Genomic DNA, 14566 nt, shown 5'->3' with positions numbered 1-14566 from the left:
TTCTCACTGGGCAAACTAATGTGAAACAGGGAAGGCAGAAACCTCGGCGGAGACAACTGAATCGGTAGTATCAGTGTGGACTCCAGATTTCTTTTTCTGTTTTTAATTTTTTTTTTTATTTTGAGGGACAGAGAGAAAGGGCACGTGCACCTGTGCACAAGTGGGGGAGGGGCAAAGGGAGAGAAGGAAAATCTCAACCAGGCTCCACACTCGCGCGGAGCCCAACAGGGGGCTCAATCCCACAACCCTGGGCTCATACCTGGATCTAAAATCAAAAGTCAGATGCTCAACTGACTGAGCCACACACATTTCTAATATACGTATTTTTCTGTCCATGTGTGTGTGTACATATACGTGTAATTAGGTATGTGCGTCTGTATATACATATAGCATGTATTTATGTAATTTATACATGTGCGTATGTGTATATGTACAGTGTGTGTATACATACAGATTCTGTCAACAGAACTCTATTCACAGAGTGGCTTATATCATAGTGGTAATGAACACCCCTAGTGCCCAGATATTAATCTCGAATACCATTCCTCAATAAGAGAACCAGGAATCCTTGACACCAGACTTCATTTACCTGCTCAAACTAAAACTTTTTAATTAATTTTTACAGGAATAGCTATTACTAATGATTAATGATCTCCAAATGCTCTCCATGTTCTTTTGAAAGGTATACAAAGACCCTCAAATTTTAATGTTTCAAAATCAAATCAAATTCCTAGAGTACTTTGGCAAATAACTTATTAAAATCCTTAAAGAACCATATTTTATAATTTGAAACAGAAAGAAGCTGTTGACATGAGTTTACTGGGTTTGGGGATAGCAAAAGTGTCAGAATGCGAGAAGACATAAAACTCTGTCTATACCTATGTCACCAAAGAAACTATTTAGGAAATTAACTTGTAAATAGAGGAGTCTTAATGTGGAAAACACATCTATCTTTTGTTTCAACAACCTTTTCCTAGATTAGATAGAAGGTATTCAGGAAGATCTCTGATCTGAGTTAAATCAAAGCTTTGTCATTAATGCTTCTTCTAACCTCTTTGAGAATAACTAAGTGAACATTTTTATTAATCCAGTACAGTTGACCATATAAGGAGAGTTATATACCTTTTGTTCACTCCAAGTGACCTCCTGTTTTGCATCCTATTTCACTTAATTTAACGTTTTGGCACCAAACCTAGTTTCTTTCCCAATAATAGTTAGCAGCCTTAGCAGACTAGCCCATTGTAGCGTGACTTATCATAAAGGAAGAAAAGTGTATGGTCTTAGCATGCTCTTCTTTTAATGAGGTGTGACCTTGGGTTCCTTCATGAGACTTGGGTGCAGATGGCAGCAGGAAGGGGCCCTACCCCATCAGCAGATGACTCAACCTCCTTCCTATTGATAAGGTCACTGAAGAAAGGAGTGGCCAAAGCCCCAAGGGGGAACCTCTAATTGGAAAGGACCCAAAACACCATTCTAGGCAGTTAAACCTATGCTCTACCTGGGATCTGCCAATAGTCAGCTTGGCTGCCAGTCAGGGTGGGCGTCCTGAAAACTCAAAACAGGAAAGACACCTGGATTTCATTCAGGTCTACTAGTTCATTCTTCAGAGATCAAAAGTGAGGTGAAGCGAATTGCTCAAGACTAAACAAAACAGTGGCACACCTAGGACTAAAACTCTAATTTTTGTCTAGGTTCCAGAATTTTCTCCGGAACAGAATGTGTGTAATGATGATTTTTTATGTAGGTGCTTTAATCCGCTAATGTATATAAAGTACACAAGTTATTAAATGTATATAAAGAAATTATTGGGGTAAAACTGCCTATTTGTGAAAAGCATTACAGATGAAAACAAAGGCAAGTGATGTGTTGTGAAGAAAATGAAGACAAAATTCTTAAAGCATGGCTTGTTAGCGCTGAAAACATACTGGAAGGTTATTTGCTTCAACGATTTTACAAGGGGTTTTTTGTTACTGGGTTTTTTGTGTGTGCGTGTGGTTATGTTTTGGGGTTGTGGGGGCAGGGAAGAAGTGTTTTGTTGTTTTCGTTTGGTTTTGCTTATTTAGTTCCTTTTAAACAGCGCCCCCCGAGGCACCTTTTCATTCCCAGGGTCTCAATCCTTTTGAAAAGCCCCATCTACTTCAGCCCCTCGTTTTATTTTAAGGGAACTGAAGGCCACACAGCAAGGTCTTTCCGTAAGAAGAAGTAGAGACGTTACTTAATGAAGTCACGGAATAAAAATACTCTCTCAATCAGTTCTTACTATGCTGCAAAGGGAGACAGAGGGAAAGGAAAGGGGAGGGAGTCGGGAGGGGCATCTAGCCTCCACGCCCCTCGCCAGGAGCCGTGTGGGGCGTCTGACCCCGGGGCGCAGGGACCCAGAAGCGCCCAGGGCGAGCTCGGCGGGGACGCGCAGCCCCACAGCTCCAGGGACGCGGCGCCCCCCTGGAGTCTGGGAGGAGGGAGGAGGTGGCCGGAAGGCTGGAGATCCGCTCGGCTGCTCGGGTGGGAGGAGGAGCGCGGCAAGGTGCCGGGTCCTTCATGAACATCTGGAGAGTGAATGCAGTCCTGCGGGAAGCTGCAAAAGCAGAAGGTCAGGTGCCTGCGGGGATGTAGTTTATGGTCAAGTTAGAATCACTGCGTGTGTGCGCGCGCGCGCGCGCGTGTGTGTGTGTGTGTGTGTGTTTGTGTGTGTGCGCGCGCGCGGCACGGGGTTGGGGGGGCGAGAAGAAAGAAGCCCCAGAGGCAAATTCTTAGGAGAATTTTGAGATATTCCAGAACTAGTTGGTATATAGGGATATCCTGCTGACCTGATAAGACACAAAAGCAGTCTTCAAAGGTCTTTTTTGCAAAAGATGTCCGCACATTACGAAGGTTTCAGAAATACCAGCCTGCGTCACAATTGCTTTGGATGATGAAATAAAATGCCTTGGGTCCAAATGTTAATCTTGATCCTGGGGACCATGGGAATCTAGCTTGGTGCTCCGATATAGGAAATAACTGTCTGAGTAGGTAAATTACATCAAAGAATCATAACATGGAAGGGTTATTAAAAAACCCATCAGAACAGCACCTTTTCCCCCCCAAAGTTAAATATTTAAAACTGCCAAAGCAGACGTTTATTTATATTAAAGTTAATAATTTCCCAGGTACATTAATGACTCATTAATCTCTTATTTCATGCAACACATTTTCAGACTACCACGTTCGAAGTAATGTAGGAGATTAAAAAAGAAGTCTACAAAGAGTGTCCTTTAACAATCTACCAAGGAAAGATAATAGTAGACAGCCCATTTACTTGTAAATCAATGCGCCATTATATGCCAAAGTGGAGATAAAAGTTTAGTGCGTGAAAAAAAAAGTTTGCTGTGTGATAAAGAAGTTTAGTATGTGCTAAAGTTACTATCAAAAAAATTAATAAGGAAAGGAAAGGTTATCCGTTAATATGATATGAAAATGAAATAACTGGGAAAAGTCCTGTTTGTGCTTTTCATCACACCGTATTCTTAAATTTAATTCAGAGAGAATGAAGGATGAAGTATTTTTGAAAATAATAAATCAACATGAAGTAAATTTGAGTATATATTTACTATTTGAGAATAGGAAGGACTAAGTAAAATCTCTGAAAGAAATGAGGTAAAAATGTAAAAGTTCTTTAGGAAAAAACAAATGAAATTAGAAGAAAAAGTTAGAAAAATATTTACCAACACAAGACACACAAAATGTTTAGATCTTCACCCCTGACAAAATATTAACAACTCAGTAAGATGAGCCCTGAAAGAGAAAATTGGTCCCACATTATAAAAGGCAAAAACTTACAGTTATAGATATAAACATTTGAAAAAATATTTCAGAAAGCACTGAAAACATAATTCAGTCTCACAGAAAGTTAAAAGAAAAAAAACAGATGTAATATTTCATACATCAATTTATCAAAAATATTTCATTTTAATGTTTCATGTAATTAAGTTGAATTAAAATAAGTGCTCATTTTCTGGAAAAGGAAAACAATTTCTGAGGGATAATTAAGCAATAGATACTAAAAAGCTTACAAGTATTCATACTCCTTAATTTGGTAATTCCATTGTAGGGACTTAAACTATGGAGTAGTCATAGATTCACACAAAGATTTGTAAAAATAATAACTGTTGCTCAATGGCTTGGGAAATGCATAAAATAAAATGTAAATCGCGAAAAGTAGGTTACAATTAATAAAACCTTGTTTGTACAGAGTGTACACACCTGTATGTATCCTGTGCACATAGCCACACCGAAGAGACTGCAGGAAATATTCCAGGATATTGAATGGTCGTCACTGGGTCATGAAATCATGATCAACTTGCCAACATTTTTATAAGGAACATGAATTACTTTCATAATCAGAAAAATAAATATTATAAAATGGAAAACAATGCAAAAGAATGAAAGTAAACTATCCAACATTCTCGGGAAGCCAAATCTCAGAAGAATTAAAAAGGAAAAACTTTTAGGGGCACCCAGGTGGCTCAGTTGGTTAAGTGTCCAACTCTTGATTTCACCTCAGGTCATGGTCTCTCAGGTGGTGAGACTGAGCCCCACATCAGGCTCTGTGCTAACAGCTTGGGATTCTCTCCCTTCCCCCCTCTCTCAAAATAGATAAATAAAAACTTTTAAAAATTTTTAAATAGTAAAAACTTTTATATTGACTCTCTAAAATACTATGCAACTTAAAACTAAGGATTTTTGCAGCTTAATTCCAGAGACAATAATTATTTTTACTATAATAGATCACAAGTCTTTCATCATCATCATGTATTATTAATATGTGTTTCTGCAAATAAGTGGCTTTTTTGATTTCTAATGACTTTTCACATTATTTTTGCATAATTATGACAAATAAGACTTTAAAAATATCAGATAATGATGTAAATTTGAATATATTGATTATATTAAAATTGTTCATTTTGTGAAGTTATGATAATAGCATGATTTGTACATAAAACATTCTTTTAATTAGCAATGCATAATGAAGTATTTATGGGTGAAATGACACAATGTCTGGAATTTGCTTAAATACTCTAGCTCCTCCTCACACAAGTGAGGGTCAAATGAAACAAGATTGCAAAAATATTTATAACCCTTGAAGCTGGATGATAGGTTCATGAGAACTTATACTTTTTTCTCTACTTTTGTGTATGCTGTAGATTTTTCACAATTAAAATTTTTTAAAAGGTCAATGGAATAGTTTAGGTAGCTACTAATAAGTACATTTTTCAGATAGGAAAGAACATCACCCAAGAGAAATAGGACAGAATGACACATTTGAAGACAGAATTTTTCCTCAGTACTTTGTATCTTGTTCAAGTGTAAAATATCACTTGCTTCTGAGTTACCCCCCCCACCATGTTTTTCTCCTTTCTATTAACAATGTTTGCCACTACATGAATACTAGAAGTGGGTCAGGAACCATGGTGAAAATGTTGTAAAATCTCAATAATCTAAATGCTGTGTATCATATTTTTTAAAACCATGTTCTCTAATTTATATATTTTTAATAAGTAATACAAGCATATTATTCCATTTATATTTTTTAAATAAGTCAACATTCTCATCAGTTACAAATGGAAATAAAAATGTATTTGTATAACTGTTGTCAGTGTTAATCTGCAAAGAAGTACCATACCCCAAAATTGGCCCTACGGTGCTATACTCTATATAACGTGTTCCTTGCTATACTCTATATAACGTGTTCCTTATTATGGGAGCAGGGAGCAAAGTGTGAGAGGGACATTAAGATGGGATGGAATGCTGAGGATCTCTTGTGTTCTTCCATTTTTTTTTCTTTTCTCCCACTATAGATTTCAGATGGGAGGCAGTACAGAAACAGATTATTATAGAAAATGAAACCTCTTGCTTATGAAAATCTTTCATCACTTTCAAACTGATATGAGACTTCTTCCACATGGCCGAGCATAGTCTGCCCAGGGTCTTTAGTTGGTCTGTGTTAGTGGTAGACTTGCCGTGGGTGACATGCAAACACAAGGGGACTTGAGGCCACCAGGTTTCTTTGATTCTAACATATCTTCATGGTCCTTACTCATCTCTGTGATGAGTAACCCATCCTTGGCTGCTGCACTACCATAGGTCTTGATGTTTATGCAATTTCCCCCCAAAGGCCTTGATTTATCATGCTTTGGTTACTCCCTTTGCCTTAACTTTAGTTCCAGTGAATTCTACATGCCTCTCTCCCAGTTTTCTTAGCTTTCCCACTTCCCTGCCCCTCCTCCAGCCACTCAAACCACAAACCAACATAGCTGAACACGGGTATCTGATGCTCCCAGGGCTACAGACTTGTGATATCACATCTACCAGCCCTAAGCACTTGATTCTCACAACACGTTGCTTTGGCAAATATTTATAAAAGAAATGCTGATAATATGTATTCTCTGGGGTGTTTTGACCATCACCTCAGTCAGAAGGAAAGGATGTGGGCTTCGTGTACAGTTGTGGGAACAATGACACACGTATATTTTGAAAGTAGGACTTGCCTCATACTCGCTCGATGCAGATATTGCTTCCTGGTAATAAGGAAAATGAGTAAAACTTAAACTTGAGGCTAAAACCAAATGCTTTATTTGAGCTACTATTTCCTAATTTTGCCAGAAACCAATCTTACACAAGAAAAGTTGACCAGATTAAAAAACAACTTTAGTTTGAATTTCACTTAACTTCCCTCAGTTTGCATTTAAACATTGTGTGACTTAAAATATTTTCTTTTCAACAACTCACCTATTCCACGAAACATCATTTTACTGCGGACTGACTATTCAATACAACCAATATTACCTCGGCATCGGTTATGTCCAAAATACTGAAAATAGAATTGTGTCATAGTAATCAGAGCAGAGTCATTGAGTGGCTACTCCGTGTGGGGCACAGCAATTGTCATGTATTATTTAACCCTAATAGCAATGCTCTGAGGTAGAGGGGCTATTTTTCCTCCAGTCAGTCACATCCTGGGATCCAGTATGTAAATTCAGTATTGCATGTTGTGCATAACTGTTCTAAAGGATCTTATTTTGTGTACTATATCAGTCAGAATATAGTGTACATTGCCATATAATATAAAACTAAATATCTGCAATATCAACAATGCAACCAACTATCTAAGTGTCATACCAACCAACTAAAATACCAAATAAACTTTAAACGGTGAAAAAAAAAAACAACTACTGAACTGAAAATTCCTTCTAAAGCTTAAAACCTTAGAGATCGAAGTTTAGAGATACTCTAAAATGTTACCAAAAAATGAGTTACATGTTTAAACTGAAAAATTACATAAGAAACATGTACAGGCTTGAGGCAAATGTGCTGAAGGCCATCTCCCACTTATGCAGAGTCTGAGGTCACGATGGGCCTTGCCATTGATGTCCTACTATAAGAGTTTCATGTTTGTTAGCATTTCTTCCAGGAGATGGGAAAGTGTAGGGATAAGAGGAGAAAGGAGAGAAAAATAGAATTAAATTTTTCTTCAGCTGCTCTGGGGAGAAGTTGGTTAAGGGATGATTGGAAATGACTGCCTTGGTCAAAATTTTGAATTCACCATAACCTCCAAGATCCAGGTATACGTATCAAATCTGGAAATTGAACTAGAAAGCATTCACTTTGGGGCACCTATAAAATCTAGAGGATTTCTCTACATTATCCCATTTAGTTATTACAACTATATGATGTAGTAGGTTTTCACATTTCTATTTTATAGATAAGGAAACCAAGTCCCACAACGATAAAGTAATGCATTAAGGCATCAAAACTGTGATGTCTCAGGGAAGAGTAGCTGAGAAGCCTGAAGGAAAAATTGAGTTTTGAGGTCAGGTAGATATGAGTTCAAATTAGAGCTCTGATACATTCTTGCTATGTAACCTTGGGCCAATTCCTTAACCTGTCTGAACTTCTGTTTTCTTAACTATAAAATGGAGATACTAATACCTATGACATAGAAATACTATAATAATTAAATGAGGTAACATATGTGAGGTAGATGATAGTTCTTCAAATGATAGTTTGAAATGATAGTAGAGATGATATTTCTCCAAATTCCTACCCAATATGATTAAGGTAATAAAGGAAAAATCTAGGTCTGCCTCACTTGGGCCAAGACTCTCCCTCAAATGGCAATCACTATGCCCTAGAGTCAAAAGGTAGAGAATGACAGAAAATAGAATGAAGTATATATGAGGTATGGCCAGAATAAGGAGGGCCAGGGAGAGCTATTCATATTGAATGAGACCATATCAAAGTTTCTTTCATTTTAAACAACATAAACCACATTTTAAAAGGAATTTATTGGAAAGATATGGATGAAGTACCTCACAAAACCAAAGAAACGAATAAGGAGACCGCTTGCACAGTGAGGAAAGAAGAACCAGTCATAAAGGAAGGTTGGATAATCTCTTCAGGATACTGCCATGGGAATGAAGCCTCCAATCATTTTCCCTTCTTAAGACACTCCCTAGGATTCAAGATCCTAGGAGAGAGGGTCAGCCTATGTTGGGTCACATACCTGTTCCTTGGTTAAAGGAGTCTAGTCACCTTGAATGGTAATCTGGTACACTTCAAGTGACAGGTCCTAATTGGGAAGGCATGATTCACCAGGGAAAATTAGGGCCCTGTTAGAGAAGAAGTATGAAAGTCTGAACAGGTGAAAACGAAAGGGTCTACAACAAAGTATATGTGGGCGATGTGAGATAAGGCACAGGAGGAAACCTCTTTTATATCATTGATCACAATGTCTTACAAATGTTCCTTTACCTGGGGTCCTATGACAGTGTAGACTCTGAGGGCTGGGGGCGACTTGAATATTTGTCCTCAGCATTGGTCACATAGAGGACTCTCAATAAATCTTAGACTCACAGAAATTTTCTATTTCACCGCACAAGTGTCACAATGGAACCATTATTGATTAGATCCCACAAACAAAGGAAGAATATTCATTTACACAAATGCTGCATAGAGATGAGTAAAATTCAGGATAAGAGGATGAATCTAAATAATAAATTCACTAACAATAATCATAAAGTTAATAAGTAACTTAATAATAAATTAGTTAAAAGTTTATATTCCCTTCTCTAAAATTCATGAGTAATATAAAAGAGAAAGACTAGGCTCCTGGGTGGCTCAGTTGGTTAAGCATCTGATTTCAGCTTGGGTCATAATCTTATGTTTTGTGAGTTCGAGTCCCACATTGGGCTCTGTGCTGACACCTGGGAGCCTGGAACCTGCTTTGAATTCTGTGTCTCCCTCTCTCTCTGCCCCTCCTCCATCCACACTCTGTCTCTCTCAAAAAATAAATAAACATTAAAAAATTGATATATATGTGAGAAAGAAAAAGATCTTAAAAGTCTGGTAACCCAACAGTAACAACTTTTATTGTGTATGTTGATATGCACAATAAATTTATTTTTGGCTAGTTTTAAAAGAAAGTCAAAATTTCATTTAAAGAACAAATATGATGCATGCAAAGAGGCTGGTCCTTTACATCCATCCAGGCTGAAGCGATGACATCCTTTATCAACTACCACACCCCAACAACCTGGAACTCTGACTTGTTTTCTCACAGGAGCATGTGTGTATATTGATTTTCCCACATCTCTTGCCCATTCCCTTTAGTGAGTGAGACTATATTCTCTTAAATATATCAGAGAGTTAGAGATATAGTCTAAAACATGGGCCTTAAAACTAAATGGCTCATGAGGGAATCCAACTCATGTTTATTGGCCTTGGACACGAGTAATTGATAATAAATGACCTCCCTTTGGGAATGTTTGTTTTTTTAAAACCTGATGTGAATGATTTTTAGAGTCAGAATTTAAATGAAAATTTATAAAGATTATTGGCAATTTTTATGATTATTTTTATTTCAAATAATCACAAAGTGACCTTTAACTTTCATGTAATTAAATAATGAGTCCATTTTTCTAAGAAAGTAGAATTTTTCCTTGTCAATCTTAACATGATCTATATTGAGTATGGGACTATTAAAGGTTGGTGTATTTATCATCATGGCTCCAAAATGTACAGGAAAAGACTTTAAAAATGAGAAAGCAAGAAGGAAATGCTCCATTTTCTGTCATCAAACATCAAAGATTGTTAGCAATTTTCCAGAACTCATCCCAATACCCTTTTTCTTCTTCTTTCTACCTGGTCATTGGAGTTTGAAGTGTTGTCTTATAAAAAGACAAGACTGCTCATTAGAAATGGAGGCATTCATTTTTTTCTAAGGTGGAAAATCTCAATTAACCTACAAACCATCAATTTAATGGGGTTCCACAATGAGAATAGTGAAGCTAAAGGACATTAGCCCTTATCACAAAGTTGTGAATGAAAGGATAGTGTGATCATTGGACAAAACAGGGAAGTGTTCAAAGAATGGTACTTCTCACCTTGGATTTCCAGGGGGAGGTATAAAATACTATTGCTACTTTATGCCTCCCTTCAAGTGTGAAGCAAGTAAGGAGAGAGGCCCTCTCTCTTAGTGATTGCAGCCCTAAGTAGAAATGGTCAATTGACTTTCCTTAAGCTAACAAAGTCACCTCCCAGCTAAGGATAACATCAAAAATTCTTTCTGTATGCAATGGTTAATTTTAATGTGTCAATTTGGCTAGGGTGTGGTATCCAGTTGTTTGGCCAACCACCAATCCAGATGTGATACTTAGAAGCTATTTCTTAGATGTGATTAACGTTTAATTAGTAGACTTTGAGTAAAGTAGATTACCCTCCATGATTTGGGTGAGTTTTGTCCAATCAGTTGAAGGTCTTAAAAGCAGGGACTGAGGTTTTGGGTTATATACAGAAACATATACTATTGATCTGTTCCTCTGGAGAACCCAGACTTATACAACATCTTTGAGTGTTTTCAAGGTTATCATGAGAGCACAGCAAGTGACTCTCTTTTTAAAATTTAAAATAGTTCAAGTAGAGGAATTTTTCCTGATTCTATGTTTTATAAATCTATAAATAGTACCACAGTTTCTCTCACTTCCTTGTTTAAAACCCACAAATGGCTCCCCAACCCCCCAAAGCCTTAGCATGGTCTACAAGACCCTGTACAACCTGCCCCAGAGAGAAGGTTCATCTAAGATTACTGGTACCAGGTACTTGCACAAATCACTTCCTACTGTCGGGTATGAACAATCAGTGGAACAAAGGATCTGTCCTTTGTGAACACAGAAATAAAGCACTTAGGCATAGATGCTCTTAATAGTCTCAATTGAATATCTGAGTGGATTGTCCTATCACTTGCTAGAGATTTCTGTCCAGACAATAGGGGCCTGCCCTCAGACGCAGACTACTGTCTACTCTGAGAACTGCTAACTACCCAGTGACAAGGCTTTACTCATGGGCACTCATTTCTCCAGACTCCATGTCCATAACTCGATCTGTTTTGACAGTACAACATTCCCATAGGTACGTTGCAATACTACTGTTCTGTTTTTCCAAGGGTGCACATGCTGATCACTTTGATGGAAACTGAGAAACATCCTAGTGCTTATGAATTAAGAGAAAGGACATCTTTGTCTCATTAGCAGCAATTTAAAAATTTATCTCTTGGGTTATCGTCACAGAAGTTACTTTACATCTACTTTGGATCTATTTTTATTTTCTTCAGTTTGAACGAGAAATGTTCTCCAACACAGTCCTTATAATCTGAGAATAATGTTCCCTTGTGGGATCTAGAGCTCTCTGTGCACTGACTAGGTGCTCCCATTCCTGAATAATATGGCCATGTGGTTTGTCCCTGTCTCTGAGTCATTCAGCACCCTCTCCTAAACCTGTCTCATAACACTCTGTTGTCAAAAAATTGGAAGAACTTAGGTTATTCTGTTCCAACCCCTCAACAAGCATGGTGCAAAGCTTACTTTTGGGGAGATATGCTAATAAAATGTCCCATAACAGAAGCAGAGATCTACAGAAGTTTCTGAATAAAAACTAGTAATAAAATGGATGTGTGGAAAGTTGCAGCTACACCCACATCCATCAGGCTGCCTGTGCCACCATATCTCAGGGCTATACCACACACACACACACACACACACACCCTCACCATCACCACCATCACAACAACAACAAAAAGGGACCAGGAAAAGGGACAAATCTCACATAATCTTAATCAATTATAATCACAGGAAGCAACCTTGACCTAATTAAGCAAAATCTGGATTGGGTGGCTGTAAGTATTAAATGTATCAACAGAAGGAAGAAGGTCTGTGCAGGACCTTGAAAACGAGAAGTAAAAAACCAAGAAGTGGTCAGTGTATCTCATGTATCATCCAAGGGGAAGTGCCTTGAACCTTGAGCTTGGAAATTCCATTTTTCTAGGCAGATAATAAAGATAATAGCTTCCACCCATATGGTTCCTACTCTGTGCCAGGCAAAATTCTAAGCAGTATAAATTTACTAGCCCGTTTACTATGCATAGCAGACTATACGTAAGTACTGCTCTTCTCCCCATTTTTAAAAAAGGAAAACTGAGGCACAAAAGAGTTATTTATTTCACTGGCTCAAAACAAAGAGGAGAGCAGGACTTGAATCTAGAGAGCCTGGCCCCAGGATCTGCTCTCCAATATTAGAAGAGTAAAACTGGAAAAGACTGCTTCCCTTTCCTTTTAGGAAGAAAGAAGAGACAAGTAGCATTTGTTGGGCAAATGCTAATTGCTGAAGATTATGCCAGGAGTTTTATACACATTATGTTGGAAACAACTACATGAATCAGACCATCTGCTCCCCATTTTATAGAGGTAAAAACTAAGCCTCAGAGAGGTCCCTGGAGAATCAAGTACTTTCTCGGGATTACTGAGAACTTGTCAAAATCAAAGCCAGCGTATCGGTTTCCTTTCATTCATCTTGAAACTAAGCAACAAACAAATTTAAAGTATATTAAACGGACGTTGGCAAGAACAGATTATGGCTCATCTGTTTATCTGATATGGACCAGTTGATAACACACACACACACACACACACACACACACACACGAGAAAAACAAAAACAGGAAATTTTAGTTGGGCTGTCTTCTGGATTGGTCAAATTTTGCTGATCATGGCTTAATTTAGCAGATTCCATTCTACTGATTATGTGTTGTGTTTAATGAAAAAGAAGTCTCAGAATCTGCAGAATTGAGCACATTTTAAATCATTCCAATTGTTTGGTTAGCACCACAAAAACTTGTTTAGATGTAGGAGAGAGTTATAATCAAAGTTACAATAGAAATCAAACCTGGATCCCATGAATCTCTCCAAGTATAACGACTTATCCAGGGACATTTCCTTTAAGCAAATTAACATTTTCTTTTAGGACAAAAGTAATGGATCTTCTAGAAGGGTTTATGGAAAATAAAGATAAAGTTTGCAAGACTCTAAAACTCACTACGGTGATCATGTTAATATCTGAGGCAGCGATAGTATTTTATGATGCATTCATTTTAGGTAATATTTCGATCACACTATAGATACATTTCTGGATCTTTTTCAGTTAATATTTTATTAAGAATATTTTCCTGTTATTAAATATTCTTTGAAATTTAAATACTGCACAATATTTATAGCATAGATATACCATAGGATATCTTCCACTGTTGGACCTTTCTGTTGTTACCAGCTTGCACCATGATGAGCCAATGTGGATAAAGGTAGTAGGAACATTGACACATTCCCCTGAAAATTGGCAAATAAGGGAAAGAATCAAGCCTGTATCATTACTTTCCAGCACAGTTTCACAGTAAAAAAATTGTTGGATAGGGAGTTTTTCTGTATAAAAAGTTACCAGTTAATGCAGGAAGATTGGTAGATTTAGAAAAATAGCATTTTGCAAATTCTAATGAAATAATGGATCTAGGCAATGATCATTAATAAATGTTATAACCAAAAATTATATAAAAAGTCAATAGGGACCTTGATAAAAGAGGACTCACCAGAATCTACAAATCTTAACGTCATGGAAAGTGGGCAACCAGAAATTACATGCATGCTGTTATAATATAACAGGAAGTACAAAACACCACACATACAGTATTCTTGCCAAAAAATAAAACTGAAAATGAGCCTTCTGTAATCAAGCTTCATTCTAAGTACTAGTTTACAGGAAATAAGAAAGGAAAAGAAAAATATTGAATGATACCATGAGGCAGACATCAGCTAAATCTAGAATGTATGACATTCTACAGGACAAATGACCTAGTTTATTTATCAAATAAATAACAGGAGAAAGAGAAAGGGGGAAGGAACTGTTATACATTAAGAGAGGTAACATCAACATGTGCGATGTGCAGACCTTTTTGAGATTCTAACGTGAGCAACGCAGTTATTAAAATAGAGTCTTTAGTCAATGAAGAAATGTGAACATCAATCTGTTTAATTCCCTTAGACTTAATAGTGGCCTTTGAATACCTTTTAATGCTTTTATCATACATAAATATTTGTAAATAAAATAAGAGGTCTTGCATTCACTTTAGAATAGCCCTGGAGAGACAGAAAGCACACAGAAACAGATGAAATAGGAGTGGAGAAATATTAATGATTTCTGAAGTCAGGTA

This window comes from Hyaena hyaena, unplaced genomic scaffold, assembly GCF_003009895.1.
Source record: "Hyaena hyaena isolate Hyena2069 unplaced genomic scaffold, ASM300989v1 scaffold_971, whole genome shotgun sequence".
Classification (NCBI taxonomy): Eukaryota; Metazoa; Chordata; class Mammalia; order Carnivora; family Hyaenidae; genus Hyaena; species Hyaena hyaena.
This window is presented reverse-complemented; position numbering follows the sequence as displayed.